Here is a 17,637-nt window from a genome sequence, read left to right as displayed (position 1 = left end):
CGTTTGCTCTGGGGCACAGAGGCTGCCTGCGAGCAGCTGTGTCTTCCCACGGACAAATCAGACTGTAAACGTTCCACACAAGGAGAGAGGAATCAGGGAACGAAGTCAGCTAATTATTATTTGACTCATTCCATTAGACCTTGTTCCATAATACCAAAACTCTGTAGCAGAAATCAGTTACACAAATCTGCACAAGGAGGACCTCTTAGTTCTGAGAAGTCACATTAACCAGGGGTTGACGAAGAATGAAAAGGTCTGAGACCACAAAGTCCAGCATGCAAGAATGCCTCAGAAAATGGAATGTTGGCACTGTCGCCAACAACTTGGGAAGTAAGTCTCTTCCCAAGTATTGATTACTCTTTACAGATTATGGAAAATATTTGTCTGAGATATTATTTCAACTGTTCTTAATTCTCAGCTAGCAAGTATAGTAGAGCTACAGTGAAACATGTGTTCAGAATTTCCCCCCAGAAGTAAATTATTGATATAGGAATGTTAAGGTGCTAGGGAGAAGATAAGGAAACTTTCATAAGGAGCCCAAACAGCCTCATGAAAGGAAAGAGATGATAAACCCCAACTCCTTGAGATTCTCCTTAGTGGGGACTCATCAGTGTGGACTTGGGTGACGCTAACTAAGGACTAAGACAAGAAAGGAGCTGCCATCCCCTTTAAGAGAAAATATCATGATAGAAAGGGACTGGGCCAGTGGGCAGGCCTGTACACCAACACGGGCCTCTAACAGTGAGTAGTGGTTCTGGTTCTTAAAGGCTATAATGCTCAGAACCGGTACCCAGCCCTACTGACTGTAAGCTTGTGTCCTAGGGAAGAAGGATGTAGGGGAATCTAAGAGGACACAGACCAACTTTTAAGTGGTACATTCCTGAGTCAGGAAACATCAGAGAAGTATTGTGGCTGGAGTAGCTGCTGAAAGCAAGGACTCCACCCTCCATTGCATTGTCTGTGTGGACTCTTCATTTGCATTTTCCTGAGTGAAATGTTTGACACTAGCTCTCCCAGTTGGCATCCTGATACCTCATGGCATAATAACTAGCTGTAGATGGTTACAGCATTATCTAGTTTCATGAAGTGTGGAAGCCATGAGATTGTGCCTCACACACTTCCTTCTGCAGGGGATGGAAGTAACCTAGTATCCCAGCTGCTGCACTTTAAATCTATGGATGTGTTTGCACCAGGACCCTGCTTTCCAAGGGCTACTCCCTGCCAGTTATAGGGTATAGTGGGAGCACTTCATCCTGGAGACACAGAAACCCTTAGTTGGCTGATCCAGGGAAAGGACTTCTCAGAGGGCTTTGCAGAAGCCTCCTGGTCTGCCTGGCAGTCTAGCCTGCTTCTACCCAGCCTTCTCTCCTGCTCCTCTCCACTCAGTTAGGCTCACAACATGACCTGACTACTAAATCACCTTCTCCAGTTCCCTCCACATGTCCTTTCACACAGGTACCTCTCCCAAGAAAATCCTTACAACATTTACCACTATTTCAGTGTCTGCTTCTGGGAGGACCTCAACTAATACATAGATGGACATTTGAATTGTATCTTCAAGAATAAAGCAGAAGAGGCTAGGATTGCTGCCTAGATATAAGTTAGCACTCTGGAGATTTTTTAAAATTCCCATAAATATAAAAGCCAAGAAACATAATACATAATATAGAAGCTCAGGTTGATTAATTGTACCTGTGATTTTACTTTGTGTGGAACACTTTTTAAAAATACTGTATAACCATTATGTCAGTTGAGGTCAGGAGAAGCATCCAGCAAAAGGCCATTCCTTAGTCCCATAACAAAAAGGAAAGCGAGGGCAGGCCGATTGTAGCCTTGGCCAGGGTGACCTTCCAAGTGAGACTTGATAGTATCTTGTTGTGACCTATAAGCACTGCCTGGTTTCCATATATGGAGAGAGTTAAGGAACTTCTTCCAGAGCTCATGGATTGGACCCTACGTCACCAAAGTCCTGATAAAGTTAGATGATGACATAGCAGTCACCAGCCTTTTAGCCTTCCACATTCCGTTTGGCTTGACCAAGAGAAGAATGGTATGGTACAGCACTCCCCAGAGAAGAGCTTTTCCCCTAGTGCCATTCATGCGTAACTGACAGCTGGAACTTCAAAGTGCTCAGTATTCATTATGTGTCAGCTACTGTGCAAAGTATTCTACGTTCAAACATTGCATCCATCCATTTATTTATTCCACACATTTATTGAGTACCTCCTATGTGCCACCACTCCCTAAGGAGATAAGGACATAGCAGAAAACAAAGCTAAAACATTCCAGCACTCATAAAACTTATGCTCTAGTAAGGGAGAGACAAACGGTTAATGGAAAAGAAAACTACAGCAGAGTAAGGTGCTAGAAGGTAATGGGCAGAGGAGTAGAGTGTATTTTAAACGGAGTATCACTTTAAGTCCTTCTGTGAGAGCAGAAAATAACTGAGACCTAGAAGAATGGAGAGTTAGCTGAGTAAATCACAGCTGAGCAATCAGTAGTCCATTTAATCGTCTTTAACCTGCACCACAAACCTATGAAGCAGAAGGCATTGGCCTCTATTACAAAAGGAAAACCTGAGAGAGGTTATATATCAACTGAATCTTCCTCCAAAGCCAGTGTTTTTTGTTAACTGTTATGCCTTTGCTACCAAGGTGGATTGCAGAATCTCCCCACTTAAATTCTAAGATCAGAGAGTAAGTCCGGGCTTTCCATCCAGCCTGTTCTCACTGACATCCTCCGTGACCTTTCCAGTCTAATTGTTGGGGAACAGCAGAGCCACCTAAGAGACTTCTGAAGAGCTGGTTGTCCTTGGGCAATCCCTGCCACAGTGTGCTCTGTGCACAGTGCACACAACACACACAGACACACACACACAGAGGCTAGCTCTCCAGCAAGACCTGGGGGCAAACGTTGAAGCAATGTGCCCTCTCTCCGCCTCTTCCCAGCAGGAGGCTGGCACTGACTGGGGGCCTTAACACCCAAGCAGTGTAGCCTGAGGCCAAAATCTTGAGGAAACTGGCCATGCCTATCTTTTCTGAGAAGTGTTCCCTTCATGAACGGGGAAGAAAATGTTCAGGCTGAGTAAATATTAAAGCTTTGCTTGGGCTTAATTAAACATGAAAACATGAAGTCGTCAGCATTGTGTGTAAAAATAATCTGATTAAAACTCCTAATAGAGAGATGAGCCGCCAATAGCTGTGTAGCCATAAGATATGCACACAGAATTAGCTGCTATGCGCTCTTATTTTTACAGGTTACCTTTTTCTTAACAGCCCTTGACACATAATAAGCCCTCAAAATGGAAGCTGTTGTGATTTTCATCAGCATCATCAATCATTATCACTGTTGTCATCGTTACCATCAATATAAATCCTTTTTCTGTTCCAAAGCCCTGGTAGCTATGGAAAGGGGCAGTAACAGGGACTTCATGAAGTTGCATTTCCCCACAATGGCTAACCAGCCTGGGCAGAGGTCCCCGTTGGGAGGTTCTAAAACAAGTCTTTATCGAAAAAAATTATGACTCACTAAACCCATAGATATTTATGTTGCTCCTGCTGCAAATAACATTTTTCCCTCCCGGGTAATAACTGAACCCATAAATAGATTCTAAACTTTTACCCATTACCAAAAATAAACTGTTAGTACTTTCACGATATCATAACAAGATACACCAATAGCTTTACTGGGTCATTTTATTTTTGCCTTCTTTCCATCTCCTGCTTTATTTGATTCTCAGTCTAATCCAGAGGCCCATCTGATAATAAAAGATCCACACCTATGTATCCATGGTTTCCTAAGTCCTGAGTAACCAGGATCCTCTCACTCTGAGTAAACTTTGGAAGTTGTTTTTTTTTTGCTTTCATTTTTTTCATGAGCAGACAATTTGATCCACCGCCTTCATTTCTTGCGCTGATATAAAAATCTGTTTAGCGAACTTTGTGATAACAAGATGGCTGTCCACCGGGTGTTGTCTACAGGGTATGGACATTTTTGCTTAACAGTCTTCTAAGTAGAGAGCTGAGGGCATAACCCCCTAAAGGCAGAAATAGTCTTGATCAACTCGGTCCATATAAAATTCCACATGGCATTATATTTAATTCAAGCTTTATTATGACAGTCTGAAATTACCATCTTACTATAGTTTGGAAATAATATTTCTGTCCATTTTTTAAATCAACCAATGGGGTAATTTTTGATATACAAGTTGAAATTCACATCTCATGAAGAGTTTTTATACCTTGGAAGCTTCATTCTGCCCAATCCTCTGGTGCCGATAGTAAACTAAGTGATCAAGTTCAATGCCTGATAAACATTGAGTATTATCACACATGACTGTGGGTACTTTATCTAATTCAATAATAGAAAACTCATTCAATACTAGAAAGTCCCAATCCTCCCAGCTCTGAGAGGAGTCTGAGGAAGCTGCAACACCATTGCCTACAAATAAAATAGATCTATCCCTTCTACGTGTGGATTTTGATTGACCGAGTCTTCCTAGGTCTGACCTCATTGTGTGGCCCTCACAGAGTGGCCACGCACTGATCAGAAAGCCTCCTAGAGTTTAAAAGATGGAATACATTCAATAAGTAAACACAAATATAAGTAATATAGAATAATTATTTTAACAATTATCTGTATATTAATAATAATTAAACATTATTATAGAAATAAGAAAAATATTTAATATGGTAAAATAGTAATTATTAGGCCAGATACAATAAGCTATTTTCAAAATGTGCTTTGTTGTGTTTTATTGCACTTTTTCTTATTTTTATGGAAAATAATAGATAAGCTGTACATGCAGGAATTAACTTGTGAACCAGGGAACGAAGGAGAAATCCACATAGAGTAACCAGCTGACTAAAACCTTAAGATCTTTCCTCTCATTTGCAACAACAGGGATGACCATGAGGGCATTATGCTAAGTGAAATAAGTCAAACAGGGAAAGACATATATCATATGATTGATCTCATTTATATGTGGAATTGGCAAAAAAAATGAGTTTATAGATAGAGAACAGATTACTGGTGGTGGGGGATAGAATGGATGAAATGAGTCAAAAGGTACAATCTTCCAGTTATAAAATAAACAAGTCATGTACAGCATAGTGACTATAGTTAAAAATATTATTTTGCATATTTGAGAATTGATGAGAGAGTAGAGTAGATATTAAAAGTTCTCATTACATGGAAAAAACCTTTGTAACTATATATGTTAATCATTGTGGTGATCATTTTACAATATATACAAATATTGACTTGTTATGTTGTTTACCTGTTCTAAACTGATTATTGCACACTTTCCTAGCCTTATGGGCCTTGGCAGGTTTGCACATTACACATTACAGTCATAATTTATTCCACACATTTATTGGGTACCTCCGGTGTGCCATCACTCCCTAAGGAGATAAGGACATAGCGAAAACATTCCAGCACTCATAAAACTTATGCTCTAGTAAGGGAGAGATAGTAATGTCCCAATTTAAGGATACCACAACCACAACTATGTATCATGTAGTTATCTAGGTTCCTCAAAAAAAGTTCAGGATGCTTGTTTGGCCAGTGAGATGGGAGAGAAGAAAAAGAGAGTAATACGTAATGTCCAGGGAGAAGCCTGGCCCAAAACTAGTCAAGTCATAGATGCCCAATGTTAGAATCAAAAGGAGCTGTACCTTAGCAATCACCAGGTTCAATCCCTCTTTTTTTTTTGCACAGCTAAAATTGTGGTTTAGAGGGGTAAGGAATTGAACTGAGGATATACATTTAGTAGATGAAAGTGACAGACTAGAATGTGGATCACATCCAAGCATAGCCAAGATTTCCCCTATACTTCTTATGTAAGTAGAACCTTAAACTTTTATCTGTTTTCATTTTAATCTAAATGTCACATAAAGTAAAAAGTCATAAATTAATAGGGGACCATATTTACTTTGTTCCCTTTCCCATCTAGTTACTTACCACAATAGAACCTTTCATTTATCTTGGTGACACCATTTACTCTCAGTCAGACCCTGCAACAAATACCCACTTCATCACTATATCACAATGGCTAGACCAAGGCTCCTCTCCTTTACTTTACATAGAATCATATTATTTCTATCAATTAGCTCTGACTAGCATCACAGTCATCACGACTGTTACTTTCTGGGCTCAATAGAGCACCAGCTGCATCCAACAAACTCAACTACAATGGCTTCCAGCCAAGTGCACAACTAAAATTTTTGCCAAGAATCCCCACAGAGTCAAATGACAAAAGTACATAAAAGAGAACTAACATTCTGGCCGTGGCCAAAGGAAAATCCTCTTGACTTCAAAGAGGCTCAAAGGATCACACGAGGAAACTGTTCTGTCCTGCTATCTGGGTCAAGGAACTACCCCAAGGAGCTAGCATGCTTCCTTTGGAAAAGTGGCAGCCCTCACCCCTCAGGCCTTTGAAACTGGCACCACAGAACCTCAGGGCATCTCCAGCCTGCTCCTCTGAGACTTCTTAGTCTCCACGGTAAATCAGATAACCAGCCAGTTGTCTCTAACTGTCTAGGACGTTCTTCCACTACTCATCCACACCCGGTTTTCCTTTCACAGGACTTGCCATGTTGCGGAGAAATCCAAGTACTTTATTGAAATAAACATGAAAAACAATGATATCTTAGCTCTCACCTGAACTAGGAAAAATTCACCTGTCTTCCTCCCTCCCCTCAGAGTCCAATCCCTCCAATTCACCTCAGTGCTGCTGCTAGAAGCATAGGAAATATGGCCCTGGCTGGTTGACTCAGTGGTAGAGCATCGGCCTGGCGTGTGGAAGTCCAAGGTTTGATTCCCAGTCAGGGCACACAGGAGAAGCGACCACTTGCTTCACCACACCTCCCACTCTCCCTTCTCTCTCTATCTTTCTCTCTTCCCCTCCTGCAGCCATGGTTCATTTGAAAGAAGTTGGCCCAGGTGCTGAGGATGCATCCATAGCCTCACTTCAGGTGCTAAAATAGCTCAGTTGCCAGACAACAGAGCAATAGCCCCAGATGGGCAGAGCATTGCCTGGTAGGGGGCTTGCCAGTTAGATCCCAGTCAGGGCACATGCAGGAGTCTGTCTCTCTGCCTTCCCACTCTCATTTAAGAAAAAAAGAAAAAAGAAATGCAAATATTGCCATTTGCCCCATCTGATAAAAAACTGAGGTTAGAGTAGCCCTGGCAGCAGACTGAGTCCAAGGTATTCAACAAGGGGCTTTATAATGTACCTTTACAGCAATATCTTTACTGTTCCCGTAAGATAGTGTACATTTTCATTATATATTATTTTCCTTTCACTATTCAATTTACCTGGACTCCATCCCCACCACACCTTGCCCACCTGACAAACTCCTCATAATTCTTTGAGAAACACCTCAAACGTAACTCACCCCTCTGATGCTTTTCTCAACTATCTGAGGACAAACTGACCAGCCCTTCCTCTGTGCCCTGTATGTTGCACTCATGCTGACTTTCCCAAGTCAGGTGGCAGAGTCAGATCTTCTGACTCAAAATTGTGTGTGGGGGGGGGTCTTTCTGCTATGCCATACTACTAATGGAAACATGGTTGAGTCTGAATCCCTAGTGCCTGCCAGTAAATGTTTACTGAATGAATGAATGAATGAATGAATGAATTACAACATGTAAGTACCTTCTACTTTCCTCCCCACACTCCCACAAACTACAATTTACAGGGACTGCTATGTATCATGCAATAATGTCCCAATTTAAGGATACAACAACCACAACCATGTATCATGTAATAATCTAGGTTCCTCAAAAAAAGTTCAGGATGCTTCTTTGGCCAGTGAGACAAGAGAGAAGAAAAAGAGAGTAACATGTAATGTCCAGGGAGAAGCCTGGCCCCAAACTATTTTCCTTTCAACTTTCTAACACACCCCTTTATATAGCCTCAGATCATTTCAGCCCTCCAGGGGCCCGCGGTCAAGTTTGAGCTGAAAGCATCACATGCTATTTGAGAAAGAGAAGTCAGAGTGTCCAAAGCAATGTAACTACGGAGATAGACAGGACAAGCACACCCTAAGGAGAAATCCCAAGCCCAAGAAAGTCAAAGGTTTTGAGTCTAGTCTTTGTCAAAGAAAAAAAAGTAGAAGATAAAAGTAAATAAACTTTTTGATTTTGCCTTTTCACAAAATAATTCTCCAAACTAACTGACGCTGAGTAAAATGTTGAGACACCAGCCCTTAAAGGAAGAGTGAAAGGAATTCAACATAGGCTTTCCTGTCCCAGGCTGAGAGTCTGAGATCGTCCAGTTTGCCAGCTGCATTCCGTCTGCCAACCTACCTGCAAAGAAAGACACCATTTAAAACTTCACGTCTGCCTAAGATGACTGTCATATAAAACCCACACTCACAGGCTCCCCTCAAAGCCTGGGAAGGAAGAAGGAAAGAGCAAAAAGCAAAGGAAATATTCTGGCAGGTCTTCTGGACTTTAGGAATTCCACAAGCTAAGACATTGCCAAGATCTACTTGACAAGATGTATTGAGTTAATAAAGTGAGTGTTTGCAGAAATTCTATTTTGTTAAAAACCAACACATGGTTCTCAAAAATCCATTTAATCTGAATATAGGGATAATCATGGTCTATTAGAGGATGTTATAGAGCCCAGATCTATTCTCACATCTGTGCATTTGGAATAGCCAATCCTAAGGACCCTGAATTAGAAATCTGTTTGTTTTTTTTTAAAGCAATATTCTTGCTCCATGATGGAAGCAAGGAGCCAGCCAATGAGGACATAGAATGATGCAGCCTGAGGAACAGGGTCAGAGCTGGCTTTCATAGACCTTATTGCCACTTTGAGTATAAACTGCCTAGGACATGGCTGAGTTACTTTAGAAACCACACAACATCAAGTACATTGTAAATCCTTAAGTTTGCTGTTGAGTTTGTATTTTTTCATTGCTTGAGAAAAAAGAGTGGTAGCGCTTACCTTGTTCTTTCATACCCAAAACCTACTACAAATTAGAGGTACACTGACATCTCAGTTATTCTTTTTCACTTAACAATAAGAAGTGCCATCCAGGGAAGGAAAAATCAAGTGGGTCTTCAATGCTGTTAAAAGGAAAACTGGGTCCCCTGCTCTAATATCATCATATCCCCAGCAAGCGCTTCAGATGTTTGCCTTCCCATGTTCTCGGATCGCCATGGATTAACACAGCAGGCAGGAATTGCACTTTTTTTTCATCAAATAGTTATTGAGGACTCCCACTGTGAAGTAGTCAAGGTACTTTAGGTTTGGGATCCAGGATGAATAGAAAATACCTCCTACTCTCAAAGGAGTCATTACGTGAATTTCATCCAGGTTGACCAGCTCTTACCCTTGTTCTGGCCCCTAAGATACCCTCCTTCTGCTCATCTCTCTCTACCCTTGCATGGCTTGATCTATCACCACCATGTTAATACTTTCTGGGTCTATAAATCTGGCCCTGACTTTCAATATCTCTCAGCTTGTACCAACCCAATCACCTGCAGATGGGTGCCCTCCCTTGTTTCAAGCATGAACTGATCCAGGCACCTCTCTTCGCAAATTGCTCACCCACCCAATTAATTGCCCCTTTCTAATTGCCCCCTTCCCTTCAATACTAGCTCCAATCATTTAGTCTTCCAGACTTTACTCCCTACTTCTTCAGCCCCTAATTTTTATCCTGTCACACGGTCCTAGCATCTGCCCTTTACAATGGCTTTTAGGTCTGTTTCAGCTTTTGTCACCTAACAAAGTAACTGGCCTCTCTGTTCCTCTAATTCATTTCTTGTATAAACTTTGTAAGAAATTTTCTCTAAAAGCATTCATCATTGCTTTCCTTTTCCTGAAACTCAGTGGCTCTCTTGCCTGTCTTGTCAGACATACACACTTTGCAAACTTTCTACAGCCTGATCTTTCCCCAGCTATCCCATGTCATTTCCAACCACCCTTCTCCTCAACCTCTCTTCTAATCAGGCGGGTTCCCATTCTGATGCCTTCATTCAAACTGTCCTCCATCTCACCAAATCACAGCTGTCACTCACGAACATCATTCATTTAAACAAGTATTTGCCAAGCACTACTGTGTACTACACACTATGCTCAACATTAAGAAACGGCAGAGAACAAACAGGCACATTACTTGTCCTTGCGGATCTTACATTGACAGTTGCCACAATTAGCTAATGTCTTGGGGGGAAGTTTGATCCTTTTCCCATACTTTAAACCTTAAAAATCCTCGGTAGGGAAAAGGTATTCTTTACTATTTTTTAAAACAATGAAAATATTGTAAATTTAATGTGTATGTTTTAAAATCTGATTGGAAGTGGTAATATAAAAGAAATGATAGAATATAAAACTTCTTATCACCCTCTCCATGAAGCCTTAAGAAACAAATCTATTTAAAAGATTCATTCATTACAGAATTTTTATCCTTTAAATATCTATGGCCCATATTATTAGGAAGCATGGTTCTTGGTTATGTTCCTTTGTGTGTAATAGTTTTTGAACTCTGGACACTATACTCCAAATAGACATGCAGCTTTGCATTATGTTTCTTTCACAGCCCTCACAATAAGTAATCCTCCTAAACACACCAGGGTAAATGAAACAACATCCAGATGCAAATATTCACATTTAAAAACAAATCTATATCATTTAAAACCTCAGCCTCAATAATCCAAAAACTTACTAGTGCAAGCTTTAACCTCAACATCCATCAAACATTTTCAAGTAGAAGAAAATCTGACTCCTTTGAGCTTGGCCTCCTCTTCAAGCCTCTCGTGCTAAAGCCATGAGGACAGGCAGAAAGAAAAAGACAGGAAAGCTAAGGGCAATCAGTATGTGGCCTAGATGATACAGAGTTATTTCTCCTAATGTCTATATCACTTGGGCCTTGAATGAACTTGTCACCAGATATCATATGGGTGTTTAGCGCCAAACCTCCAGAAGTGTGGACATAATTCTAGTTTCTGACATAACTACATTTGGTGAAATAATATTGCATTTGCTTTTTTGACATTTGCCAGAACAACAGTAAATCTAAGATCAGACAGAAGGGAATTTTATTTTACTTTGATTTAAACTTTGGCTAAATGAGAGTCAGCAGGCAGCCATATTACGTATGTGCAAGTCCCCAGAAAAAAGCTGTGGCAATTCAAAAGGAATCAGGTCATGCTATGTTCTTCCCTGGGATGGCAGCTCACCTGGACAGGAAAATTGGGACTACGAGATAAAATGGCTTACATTTTCATTTTAACTTGGTCTCTAAGAATTGGCAAGCCCACTGACCCACTCTAAATGAAACAGAACATTAGGAAAAGCAGGTCTCACCTTAACCGTGGCCTCTATGTTTTGGAGTCTTGCTTATAGCTACCAAGTCCAATGTGAAACCGTCTTTTAAACCCCCCACAGCTAAAGCCAACATGGAGTGAAAACTCTGGCAACTCTGATTATACAAAATCTTGCTGCTATTGAAGTCTGTCTCATATTTTTTATCACTTGCTGCTGTTTTGTAATTGCAGACCCCTCATTCCACAACTCTAAAAAGTGTTTGTCTATGAATATATGAGCCATAGTGTGCGCTTGTCTTAAACATCTCCCCAAAAGTCCAAAATGAGAACCATGAGGCATTTCAACAAGTGGTATCTATAACCTAGAGATATATTTTTAATATCATGATAACAAATAATAAAATTACTGTACTTTGCCCTTCCCTAACCATATCTGAAGTGCTATTTATAAATGTACCCATGGGTTGCCTGTAATGATATCTCTGATAACCTAGCTCAAAACTATGAGCTAGATCTATAAATAATGTCTCAGAGATATTAAAACAGGAAAGTGAAACGCTGAATGAGTGGTCTCTAGGGAAGATCAGAGAGTACAGTGACCAGAGTCCAGGGCTATTCTGGACCATGGACAAACTGAAGTCACGGGAACCTGGCCAGTGTAAAGAAGAAAATAAACTTGACACATGGAGAAAAGCAAAGATGTCAGAAATGAAAGATTGCCGAGCCTCTGTTCCATGAGGTCCGACTATATTTCATTGCCTACTTTGGATTCCCAGAAGAATGTTCATCACCCTTATAATAAATCTTCCTTCCCATGGATTAAAATGAGTGAGTGAGTCTCTGTTTCTGAAAACCAAAGGGCTGAAACCCGAAATCACTGGTGCAACTATAGAAAGACTTGCACACCCTTTGTGATAATGGAGATCAGTTTCCCAAACCTATATGATGATAAAAATCACTTGACGTGTTAAAAATACAGATACCTGGCACCTTCCCTGCAAAGTCTGACTCCTAAGTTCTGACTCAGGCCCAAGAGTAGACAGATAATTCTTATGATCAGGCAAGTTTGGATCACACTAGACTAGATGAATTCTGAAATCCTGCTTGTTACAAGATCAACAAATATGAACTAACCACTCCTCAATACCTAGCCATAGTTTAAGTGCAAGATGTAGAATCAAATACATATTCCTTGTCCTGAAGGAGGGGAAAACCACCTTTTCTGAACACACTAGACTAGGATAATCAATAAAGGAAGGCTTTAGAGACCAAGGAACAAAGCCAAACTATGTGAGTGCATGCATTTGTCTGTTTGAGTGCTTTGATATAATTTTAGAGATTAGAAAAAATCCTCTCAAAACATTGGAACTATGTCTGCATTACATAATTAAATCCATATAGCATGATAAATATATGAGTTCTCTCTCCCCAGTACACAAAGCTGAACACTACATAGTAATCTGTTGCAGGGAGGAGTATAGTTTATTTGAAGAGGACCAAGAAGAAAATAGTGCAAATAAGGTCAGTTAGAGGATTTAAAAGTTGAAATTCTAAAGAAGTGGAACTGACATTAATTAATTAATTAATTAGAAATTTATAAAGTTGCTGTGAAAACACTGAATCCAAACTCCAGAGACCCTGTGATCCTTATCCACAAAGAATGCCTGGAGGAGCTTTGGAAGAAGAAGACAAAAGCTTCAGGTTGATTTGGGTCTTTGCTTTGCTCAACATAAACCTCTAACAGGAGCTGCAAATAATTTCTGTGACTCTTGCTTAAAGAGATATCTCTCTTCTGAAAGTAATCTAATCTTCTGCTTAGAAGATAAGCCTTCAACCCCCAGAGGCCCTGAGATAGGCAGTACTCCAACATGGTTAAGAGCTTAATACTTGAGCCAGCTGGTTAGAGATGAACTAAATCGTATTAGTTGGGTGACGTTGGTGGGCAAGATCTGTTTTCTCTGGATATCTGTTTTCAAATCTACAAAACGGGACTAAAACCAGATACCTTTCAGAAGTGCTGGAAGAATTAGATCAGCTACTACATGGACAGCACTGAACACAGTATCTGACATACAATCAGACCTCAATAAATGTAGTTAGAAGTATTTAGGCAATTGTGCCAGGGGGTTCAACGGTGCTCAACCGAGCCCTCTCATTGTGCAAATGAAGAAACTGAAAAGGATGGGACAATAACTTGCCAACTACAGACTGGCAGAATTTGGGAGAAATAATCCAGTGTTAAGCTATGTCACGAACAAGTGCTGCTAGTATTTTCAGGTCTCGAGCAAGAATGGTGCAGAATTACGAAAATAAACTTAAAGAATTAAAGAATTAAAAGATGGGGTTTGGAAGGGTTCTGCAATTACTGCTGGCAGAAGCAGACCATGCCTAAAAAAAACGCATCTTTCTTTATTTATAGGGCTAAGGGGACATTAGCAAATCAATAAGATCTTTGATTATGTTTCCAAGGCAACCCAAGAATTTTACCGAGTGCAGAAAACCCCCACCATACATTACCATCCTAACTTCACACAAAGAAGCCAGTCTTTCCAGGGAACACAGAGGGGTACGACGCGCATCACAGCTACCATGGAGGTGTGGGGAAGGGCTTAGCCTTCTGCAACTTAATCAGGCAAGTGAGGTGGGGGGTGGGCAGACTGGTAGCGTACAGTCAGTTCCCCACACCTCTGTCCCGCAGAAATCCAAACTGCAAAAACCCTGTTGGTTTTTTGGTCCCCAACAAAGCTATCCAGGTAGTGTTCTAAAAAAACCCATTCAATTGTATTTGTTTGATAACATTGTAATTCCAAGAGGAATTAAATCAGAATTACATTCTTTTAAGATATGCCCAAAGAAATTGATTGGAGTTTGTCATACTTTGCAGAATACTTTTTAAAGGATAGTTTCAGCTTTATGTGTTAGGGATAGCAAACTACAGATAGGTCCCCCTTTGAAAACCTTTGCTTTTTGTAAATAAAATCTATTTTTTAAGAACAAACTAAACACAGGTATGTATAGTTCAGCTTAGGGAATATAGTCAATAATATTGTGATAACTATGCACGGTGCCAGGTGGGTACTTGAATTATCAGGGGGATCACTTTGTAAATTATATAATTGCCTAAACATTATGTTGTCCCCCTGAAATACTATAAAATAATATTGAATGCCATTTAAATACAGGCGACAAGATAGAGAATAGCTCACTGTGGGAGTGGCAGTTACCTGACTTGATGTGGTTACAGAAGAGATCACTGGAAAAGTGACGGTGGGCTGAGGTCTGCATGGTGTGAAGGAGACAGCAGTGCAGACACATGGACAGCTGGAACAGCAAGTGCAAAGGCCCTGAGAGCAGAAGTGATGAATTTCAACACTTTGGAAATATTTCACTGTGGTCATACATGCTATAAAATGGAGGAAAGAGGTTAGGCAGCAATATCACTAGAATATATGAAAATGGTTTCACACAGTGTCTGTACATATAAGTGTTTAATAAATAATAATGTCATAAATATGCTTTTAGAAGTCAAAGCCAATATGTATGAAGCATCAGATATCCCTCCCAGCAGACAATAGACCCTCCATAAATGATGGTGGTCACTGTATAATAAAAGTAATCTATCTAAAATTGTTTATGTAGGCCCTGGCCGGTTGGCTCAGTGGTAGAGCGTCGGCCTGGCATGCAGGGGACCCAGGTTCGATTCCCGGCCAGGGCACATAGGAGAAGTGCCCATCTGCTTCTCCACCCCCCCCCCTCCTTCCTCTCTGTCTCTCTCTTCCCCTCCCACAGCCAAGGCTCCATTGGAGCAAAGATGGCCCGGGCGCTGGGGATGGCTCCTTGGCCTCTGCCCCAGGCGCTAGATTGGCTCTGGTCACGGCAGAGCGACGCCCCAGAGGGACAGAGCATCGCCCCCTGGTGGGCAGAGCGTCGCCTCTGGTGGGCGTGCCGGGTGGATCCCGGTGGGGCACATGCGGGAGTCTGTCTGACTGTCTCTCCCTGTTTCCAGCTTCAGAAAAATACAAAAAAATAAAGTAAAATAAATAAATAAATAAATAAAATTGTTCATGTAGTGCTTGACATAGTAAACATTTAAAACTACCTTTAAAAAAATACCATTACTAAAATTTTTATGTAAAATATTAATGTAGTTGATATTTAAATGACATCTGTACATTTGTTAAATGAATGAACAAACAGCAACATAGTCTAGAAGTCAGTAGGCTGAGTGGTAGAAAACCTAGGGACTATTTTAATCTATTCCTTACATTTAATTACTGAGTGTTTCTCCTGTGGCAAAGGGATTTTCAGAGAAAAAATAGTTACTCTTTATCAAGGAACTATGAGTAATAGTCCCAGAATGTGACTATATATATAGCTGTATGACTGAAGTCTATGCACTTTGCCTCATGCGTGATGGCTAAATCCAGCATTTCTTCTCTGATGATATACACTCGCCTACACTTCATACTTCCTTCATTAAGAAATGTAGCCCACAGGGCCCTACACTGACCCCATTTTCAAGTCAAAGTCCAGATCAGTTCACACAAAGACAGAGCCCAGGGATGGGAACTACTGCTTGTTGACAGCCACGCATTACCTACCCCATGGTTTCCAGCTTCTCACTTATCGCCCACAACCCTTTTTGAAGGCAGGTATGATCGTTACTTGTACTTGAGGAAGCCAGCAACCAAAGATGTGGACTGATGCATGTGAAATTATGTAGTCAGAAGGTGACAAGGCAGGAATTTGAGGCCAGGCCTCCTGTCTGCTCCACGGCAGTGCCCTGAAAGCCACGCGCTGGTCACAGCAAGATCAGAGGCTCCTAAGCCGTAAGCCCCATGCTTGTGGGTTGCACACAGACAGGATTTTCACCCAGGGCCGGGCTGCCGGAGATCACACAGTGAGAGGGAAAAGCCTGCTCCTCGAGCTGAGATTCCAAGACGAACCCAGCACATTTTCAAATTTCACATTACGTGGTCAAAGTAGTTTAATGATGTTAGCCCTGCAATATTTCAAGTTCCCCCTTCTTGTTCAGAAAACAGACACAGTGCTTCCAAATGTCTCCCTAGAGCGAAAATATACCTCTTGCTTTATTTCTTCCTAGAGAAACTCAATTTTTTAAAAATAAAATCAATCTCTTTCATCAAAAGGTTGGATTTAACCAACATCCTTTGCCTTTTCCAGGTTTCCTTTTAGCGAGGCTCCCTCCCAAGCAAAGGCTGGGGAAAAGGGCCTCCCCCAAACCCCTGTCAGTGGGACCCAAAGACTACCCTTCCTCCAAACAGGGTCTTTGCAGCCCCATCCAGCAGGCCCGCCAGGGATCTGTCACGAATCGAAAGGACAAACCAGTGACTCTTACAATCTCACTTGGAGCCAGATGAAGAGGGCAGGAGACACAAGGACTCCAAAACTTTAGCTTAAGAATTTTATTCAAAGTCCCTCACAGAGGCTTAGCTGGCCATGTGGCTAGAGGTCATGGCCACCACAGGACACCCAGAAGGCTCAGACCTGTTAGGAGTAGGAAAAGCAGAGGAAGACACAAGCTAGGCAAGGCCTGGCATCTCAACCTGGACGGCTGTATTCTCTCTCAAGCTCATGACAGTTATAAATACCCTTTGTAACTTTTTTCTCAAAGGGGACAAATATCATACCAATTTTATAAATAAACTGAGGCAGACAAAGTGACAGACTCAATACTTCTTGGGAATTTTCTCAGGAAATTAGATAAAGAACTTACGTTGAGCCAAATCATTTGCTATGGAGTCAGGAACTCAGATTGGAAGCTGAGGACTATCACTTAGACCTCAGTTTACTCCCCTGTAAAATAGGACTAATAAGAACAACTATCTCATATAGATATTGTTAGGATCAAATGAGATGATTTGATAAGAGGTTATAGCAGTCAGGGTATCATCAGGAGACAGAAACCAGACAATATGGTTATATGAACAAAGATTATGAACAATGGTTTAATATAAAGAATTATAATTTACAGAGGATTAGCTACTAAAGAGAATAAAAGAGAACTCCAAGTCTGAATGAAAGAACCTAAGGGGCCCTCAGACCCGATTGCAATGTGGTTGGGTGGGATGGATCTTCTGTACCAACAACCAATTCATTCTTAGACACCAACTGAGTGTTCTACAATTCAACTGAATTCTGACACTATCTACCTGGAGATAGCATGAGATTCCATTAGGCTCAGGGCTCAATTCTACATCAGTCCTCCCCTCTGCTCCACCAGCTCAGATGCCAGTTACAAGTCCAGATTGCCATCTGTGCTTCTGATTGACCAATGATAAATCAAAGGTTCCCACAATTTCCTCCTTGAGTTTGATTAATTTGCTAAAGCAGTTC

The sequence above is a fragment of the Saccopteryx leptura genome, chromosome 6, assembly GCF_036850995.1.
Source record: "Saccopteryx leptura isolate mSacLep1 chromosome 6, mSacLep1_pri_phased_curated, whole genome shotgun sequence".
NCBI classification, from domain to species: Eukaryota; Metazoa; Chordata; class Mammalia; order Chiroptera; family Emballonuridae; genus Saccopteryx; species Saccopteryx leptura.
The sequence above is the reverse complement of the archived record's forward strand: the minus strand, read 5'-3'. Positions refer to the sequence as shown.